At 36.4% G+C, this 8,247-nt stretch overlaps 1 non-coding gene across 1 annotated transcript; it reads left to right on the top strand.

The window, feature by feature from the left end:
* The first annotated feature begins 5,024 nt into the window (after nt 1-5,024).
* On the top strand, nt 5,025-5,130 carry LOC124889081. Its single transcript, XR_007047698.1, has one exon. It is a non-coding gene; the product is annotated as a small nucleolar RNA R71 (small nucleolar RNA).
* Nucleotides 5,131-8,247: the final 3,117 nt, after the last annotated feature.

The following is an 8,247-nucleotide window of genomic DNA, read 5'->3' on the forward strand; positions in this document are numbered from 1 at the left end:
AAACTTTTCATGTATCAAGGTTTGCAACGTGTTTTCCAAAGAAAGACTTGAAGGCTCAAATTAGGTGTTCAAGGGTACTATCCTAAGCATGGATACGGTAATTAGGCTAAAGTGTGCTCTGATGTTCACAAAAATGACCTAGGATCATTTCACCAACCAAGCATAATTTAAAATAGCCATTAAAGACTAACTTGGAGCAATCTTGACAGTACAATTATGCATGAGATTTAGACTAATATGCTCACCGCACACGGCATGCAAACATCACAAATAGGATCAATTGCCCTTCCTACTAGAGACATTATGGAGTATCTACCAATTTCTACAAGAAAAAACTTTGGAGTCACAAAAAAAGGTAATGTATTTTTACAAGGTCATTGATGTCTGTGCCCTTGATATTTGAAAGATTTTTAGACGGATGAGGGTGTTTGCTTCGCATTTGGACCATGTACAATTTGCTATTTATGGAACCAAACCAAGACGACGTTTCATATTTTGATTTTCATATGGGTAAACCATATGGATACTCATACTTTGCTAAATGTATAAGTGTGATCCCAACTCCAAAATGCTATAGGTTCTCAGAATCCCCCTGAATTTATAGCCCTGTACTACAGGTACTCAGACTTCCCTTGTATCAATGGCTAAAAACCCAATCCTGATGATTTTCCCTTCAAAATGTCATTACTGAATCTATTATAGGGAAAGGCTCATTTGATATTACCAAAATCAAAATAAAGATAAAGTAAAAATCTAGAAATGAAACAAAATGACTAATCTATGAAAATGTGGGCACCATCAGTGTTCCCAAATATTACAACCCAAGAAAAAAATAAAAATCATCCAAAATATCATCAAAACATCTATAAATATCTAAATATTACAGGGCCAAATAAAATGAATGTCGAGACAGGCACCCTAACCCAAAAGCGAGGAATGTCTTCACTGCATAAGCAATCAAGTATAAAGAGAGATTAGAATTCCTCAGGACCAGACCACTCTGGTAGAGCCTCATTATTACTCTCCACTCTAGAAAAAGGTAGTCTATTTTAGGGTTTTAGGACCTTCGAAGGCCCATTACCCCCTTCCACATCTTGCTAAAGAATTTATCCCTCTTTTTCTCCTTTTCCATCATATTTTTGGGTGAGTCTCGAGTTTCTCTATGAGACTCTACTACTAATGAGTAGGACCTATCGAGCTTAGAAATAGTGGCCCCCTGCTTTCACTGGTCCTCCAAGTACCTCTCATAATCAGATCGGGCTACATAAAAATAGTGGGTGTGGATGGCTCTCTTGGCCCATGCGGAAATCATGACACAACCTCCATAATTGCCCTCAAGTCAACACTAATATCCTCAAGAGGAATGGCTATGGATATCATATAATACTGTGGCACCTCAAAAGTCAACTTACCCAATTCGATCGTCCTCTTCTTGCTTATACCAAGTGCACCCTCACCCTAAATTTTTAGAGGGTAGATAGGGGTGTTAGGGCATACCCAAGTATCTTTGGGGTACTTCTCAGCGCCTACTTTCCTGCATAACTCATAATGAAAGAGGGTAAATAGAGATGTTTACCACCAGGTTTCTTGAAAAACTTTATCTCTGAAAAGAAAAAGCCAACCAACATTCAGAAAAATGTCAGCTAATATGTAAGCAACCATTTTATCCCATAAATTTGGAACTATCGTCATGTGGTGCAAGGGAGACCCGGCTATAAATGATAGTCAACCTAATATAGGCATTAAAAATGAAGTTATTCATAAATATTTTCCTCTTGGTAGCTGCTACAGGGACCTCCTTTCCTGGATATAGCTTTTCTACCATCCAATATCTTGGCTTAAATACTTTTAATTTAAATTTAACCATGTTTGCATTCGAGAGGCTATATATGTCATTAATATGCTCTACCCCAAAGTTCACCTCCTTCTCCTAAATCCTGATGTTCCTAGTGATCGATCCTGAGAAAGATACTATGCTAATATTAGCAAGAATTCCCATACCAACTGCGTATTTTCCTTGCAAGGATCAGGGGTGAAGCACCACCATCTAGTGGCCACGAGTCTACCATGAAATTTTGGGAGCTTTTCTAGCAATTTCTCCAAGCATATTACCCTCTTTGAAAGCAGCTTTGTTTGTGGAAGGTCACCATAGTACAGAGTGTGACACTTGGGGGCCATAAATCGAACTTGATCATAGTCTCCCATGATATAATCCTAACAAACACAAGAACAACACAAAAACCTTAATCGCAAATATTTTCATGCATAAACTATGCTATGTTGTCAATAAAGCTCATGGGATGGTTACTTGGTGGTATTTGGACAAGAATTTGAAATGCAGGAGTTTTTTGTCCAAGCTAAACTTTAGCCTCAGATGTGGTTATCGCTGGCTACTGAGCTATAATCGTGATCTCGAGGACAGCGATTTTAGTATCTAAGTCTAGTTCATGCTAAAATTTTCAATAGTCTAAGATTCTAATTTTAGCACCAAATTGTGTTCCAAAGTAGCAATTAATTATTAAGAACATTGAACATGGTTTCTAAGTACCTGATCATGCCCCTTAAATGCGAAAACAACTAGTTATGGAGTTTTTTTGGCATTTGATCGAGCACTTGGTCTGCACCTTATATTTTACTCAATTTCAAACACAATTTGGGTACTTAATACTTCCCAACATATGTGCACACCATTTCTACCAGCTAATCACCACACACATATAATTGTAAAAGTGTTTAACAATGAAAATTATAAATTTAGGCCTTCCCTATAATATGCATTCTATAGCCTAATTCCAATAATTAAAGTAAAAAAATCCAAGCACTTATCAGAGTAATGATGCAAGATGGTTGCTACAATGCTTTTGGAATACTCAAAATATGGCCAGGAATGGGTACAATTTGAGAGAAAAATTGAGAAGGGAGTGTGAGGGAAATGGGGTATTCGGATGGTTATATTGACTGATTTAACCATGATCGTGGTCTGAGATCCCTAATTGAAATAGGCAGGTGACCACAATTGTGGAGGAATGGGTCCCGTGATTGTGGTATCTGAGGCCAAAATCTGTCCTCCACATTCCCCTATTTTTGTTTAATACTCAATTTATCACACTTTCCCCTTCTCAACCTTACTCTACACACTCCATAGTTCCATAAATGCATGGATTAATAAATGACTACAATTAAAATCTACACTACCAAATTGGAAAGAAAGGGTATGATCCACTTTCGTGGCATTTGTGGGTTCCCTCCCACATAGCGCCTTAGATATCATTGTGGCATGACGTCTTCCATATTTTTAAGTTGAATCCTCAAGGGACCCTTCATTCACTTTATAATCTTCAACATCTATAATTGACACCACTTGAAGATCCATGGGTTGTTTTTTATTTTGCATACTCATCACCATCATGAAATCTAAACCTCATTTACCCAAGCTCCAAATCAACAATGGCTCTTCCAGTAGCAAGGAAAGGCCGACCAAGGATAATAGGCACCTCTTGGTCCATATCACAATCTAGTACCACAAAATCTGCCAAAAGGATAAATCTACTCACTTTCACCAACATGTCGAACAAAACACCAACTAATTTCTAAATAGACTATTCCGCCATCAAAGCCTCATCGACGTTAATGTAGGGTTGCTCAATCCAAGCCTCTGATAAATTGCAAAGGGGATGAGATTAATACTCACACCAAGGTCACATAAAGCTTTTTCAAACTTATGCATCTCGATGGTGTATGGAATTGCAAATGCCCTGGGATCTTTCATCTTTTCTTCTATTACGCTACTCATGATATTCCTATGACTATGGGTTACTTCAATGGTGTCACCTTCAACAAGCTTTTCCTTTGATATAAATTTCTCCGTAAGCTTATCATAACTCGAAATCTCATGGATAGCCTCAAGCAACATAATATTAATAGAGAGGTTCTAGGCTTAGCTATGAATTTTTGAGCATATCGTTCTCTTCTTTTCTCTTAAGCATTTGTTGAAATGGAATTGGAATTTGAACGGTGGGAAACACATCACTTTTTGTCTTATCACTCTCAACCATGTCTTCATCAATTTCCACCAGTTCTTTTTCATCTCCTTTTTCTTGAAATTTTGAAGGTCTTTCTTTAACTCAACTGCAAGCTTTGTCTTCACATTTATTGGCTCAACCTTAGGATATTTTTCACCCACATTTTATCCCTCAACTTTCTTTAAATTATCACGAAGGGTCTTACTAGTCCTAGTGACTATTGAAAATATTTAATCATCATTTTTTAGGTTTATAATAGTGTCACTAGGAAGACCCTCCGCATTGGTCTTGCATTTAATTGAGAGGAGATTTGGCCTATTTGTGTTTCCAATTGCGTAATTGAAGTAGAGTTAGACAAAAATTTGCCTTTCCAATTCATGGACCATCTTGTTCATTCCCTCCACTCTCATTAAAATTCTTTCCAAGATATCCTCAGTTTTGTATTTGTCAGGGTCGACGGGGTTTGCTACTTTCCTCTTCACCCATTCATGAGGAGTAACATAAAGATCATACATTTGGTGTTTATCTCTCCAATCACGGTCAAGATCATGATTCCTCGATTCTTAGTTCCCACCCTACCTTTAATAGGCCAGGCGATAACCCCCCAAATATTTAGCCAAATATCAAATCTCTTCATAAAGTTTCTTGGCCTCATTATCATCATAGGCATTGAATTCCATGACATTTATCTCTTTGGGGGGTGCACCCATTACACATTTTGTCAAAAGCTCCAATTGAGTTATCATTTTTGCCATATTCTCTTCTCTCTTTTCTTCTCTCTTTCTTTGTTCCTTATCAACAAAGGAGGTAGTAGGGGATCTTTTTGGTACCTCATCATCTTGGGTATTCCACCCCTAGTTTTTCTTGTTAACTTTCTTAAGCAAATTTGTAGCTTCATGATAAGCCAACTTTATAAGAGATCCCTCTGCCGCATTGTCTACCATGGTTTTGTTTAGCAAATTAAGAGCCCGATAGAAAATTTAGAGATGCATCTTCTCTGGAACCTCGTGGTTGGGACATTATATGAGATTTCCATTGAATCTTTCCCACACCTCATACAAGGTTTCACAATTCAAATGCCGAAAATTAATGATTTCATCATGTAATTGTAGCATCTTGGATTATGGAAAATATCGGTCAAGGAAGGCAATGGTAAGTTCAACCCATAAAGTAATTGACGTGGCTAGGAGAGAGTAAAACCACAATACTGCTTGACCCGTTAGAGAGAATGGGAAAAGGCGCAATTGGATGAACTCTTGGGTTATGTGTGCAATATCAAAGGGTGAACACACTACAATGAAATTCTTCAAATGCAACTTGGGGTCCTCAGGGGATTTCTCCCTAAAAATTCCCTTTATTTTTAGCATACGTAACATGACACTAATGATGTTAAATATACCATTCCCAAGAGTATATGCGATAAGGATTGAACTTAAATGTCAAACATTATTGAGTTGCACCTTATCATTCAAAGGGCCATCGAAAGATCCAGCGTGACTTACATTGACACTCATGGCTCTGCGTAAACTATGAAGATCGCCTAAAAAGGAAGCAAAAAAAACAACCAAAATAAATACACACCACTACGGGTGTACCCTAAGTAAAAACCAACACCGAACAAGTGAAAACTAAATTTCACTCACCGACAATGCTGCAATTTTTATAACACTCACCTATACCATTTAACTTGGTAAAGGACGGTCATTGGCAATAGCTCAACTTATGTTGAGGTCAAATCCATGAGGAGCAAAATTAAATTTCTAGTCCTATGGGTGTTAGTAATTACTAAAAAAATACCCGTAATATAAACAATGTTAAATTCATGATTTGAAATGGGGGGTTGGTTTGGAACAAGGATTGACCAATGTATATTAAAGTTAACAAACTAAAGGCCAAAAAATATGATTGAAAATTCAATATAATCAAGATCTTTGGATTATGTCTACCTAAGGGCATGTTATGAATGGGTGCATGATGATTTGATGCAAATTTTAGTCATTAATGATATGGTAGGCTAGGCTAAGGGCCCTGAGGTTAGTTTGTGATAACTCTCAACTAACACGTCAATTTAAGTACAAGGCGGTCATTGTCAATATATTTACCCAACTTTGAGTCGAGGTTGAATCCACGAGGAATAATGTGAGTGGCACTCGAATTAGCTTGAAATAAAGAAAACTTCCTAAATTCAAACCTAGAATACAAATATGTAACAATTAGGGGTTTGTGTGAGTGTAAAAGCTAGTATTTATTTGTGGACTTTTAAAGCACTTATTCAGGGCTACTAATAATTTGAGTATAATCAATTATTCATGGATCTTGGGATTATGCTTTCCTTGGGGCAAGTTATGCATGGAAATTTGACAATTTGGTCCAAATTCTACTCGTTGATGATGTGATAGGCTAGGTTGAAAGACCTTGATACTATTTTCTCAATGTAGTCTCAAAGATGTCACTCATAGACCCTTTCGAGTACCTAGCAAGTTTGTCAATTAAAGACACCCAATATCTCAATAAGGTACCCCTATTTCAAGGATAATACCTAAGATATATTCAACCTCACAATCACCCTTATGTCTAAGATAGTTAAAATTAGTAAACTATGCCCATAAATAGTCTACTATTGCCTTGGATCCCATATCCTTCTTTAATATCCTGAAGTTTCCTAACTAAATTTTTTTTTATCCCAAGAATGTCAAGTATTATCTTCTAAATTGAATGATGTTTATTCCATGAGAAATTTTCAATATTTTTAATTTTTTTCATGTGTTAAATTCGATAAGCTTTACATCAATATAAGATTCACCTAAATTCAATAACCGGGTAAGAAGTTAAGACTATTTCAATTTCCTATCATAAAATAGTGCTAAATTGGTCAGTGGGGCAGCACGCCAAAAGCTAAAATGGCAATTTTCCATTTTCCAATGTCTCAGCGTATTTTCTCCACATCGCGCCAAACTTTCAGGTTGTAAATAAAGTGGCAAAGCGATGGCTCCGAGAAGTACCATCCCTCAATTTCTCAGTTATCAAATTCCAGTGACGCGTCGCGCCAGGGGTCCAATTCAATAAAATTTCACTAAAATTAAAAAATGCGTTCAGGGTTAAAAGGGTTAATTTCCCACCCTTATTTAAACCCAATAACTTCTGATTTAGCCATTCTTCACCCAAAATATACTAGTTTCTCTCAATTTTCTCTCAAGAACAAGCTAGGGTTTCAATTGGGAATTCAATTTTAAGAAATTCCTACTGTCAATCTTTTCTAAACCAATAACTAAATCATGTGTTGAGTTGATTTATGGATTCCTTTCATCTATAAAGCTCAAGAACGCAATTTTAAATTATCAGTCATGATTATTATGTTGTGGGTTTCTCAAGTTATGTGATGGTTGTTGTTTTCTTCCCATGCTGGGATCCTAATGTGAAATTATGAAAACTATATTAACATATAAATCAAAATCCATGAATTTGGTGGTTTATGATGTGTTCACCTATGACTTAAGTTGTGCATGTAAGGTGTTTGATAAAATACCTAGCAGGATAGAAATTATGCACTATAGCTAAATTGTGATCCAAAATGACTTTCATGTTATTTTTATGTATTGAAATTGTTGTTGGATTGCTCATGAGTTAGCCTTATGAAATTATGTTATGTACACATGCTATCTTATTCATGTACCAATCTATGATAATCAAATGCCCATGAAATGTCTTTAATTATTGTATTATGGATTTTTGATGTTAGTCATGTATTCAAGAATGTCATGCCTTGTCAGTTTCCTTCCATCGAGTCAACGGGGTACTTGTACCCAAAATATATAGTTGTGTGTCTAGAATCAGTCTCATGTTTCAAAATAATCTCAGTCAAGCCAGGTTCAGTAGAATCCAATCAGTCTCATGACTCAGGAAAAACATTGTAATCTTAGTAATCTCAATCAGTTATCAGATTTCAGTAATATTCTGTTAGTCAATGGAATTTAGCTAATTCAGTTAGTTGAGTTAGTTCATTTCAGTTTAGCAATCCATGTTCAGTGTTTATTCAGATGGGAGTATGAATTAGCACCGAGTGAACCCAGGGATCAGAACACATACTATCAGATAAGGGTGTGATTCTTAGAAGTCATTCTTGCATTCTAGAACTATGTAGCCAGCATAGGTCGAGATATCAACACTGTTAGATGAGGGTTGATAAGGTGGATAAACAATATCTGATGAGGGTCCCACCATTCTC

Source organism: Capsicum annuum, chromosome 11 (assembly GCF_002878395.1).
Source record: "Capsicum annuum cultivar UCD-10X-F1 chromosome 11, UCD10Xv1.1, whole genome shotgun sequence".
Lineage (NCBI taxonomy): Eukaryota > Viridiplantae > Streptophyta > Magnoliopsida > Solanales > Solanaceae > Capsicum > Capsicum annuum.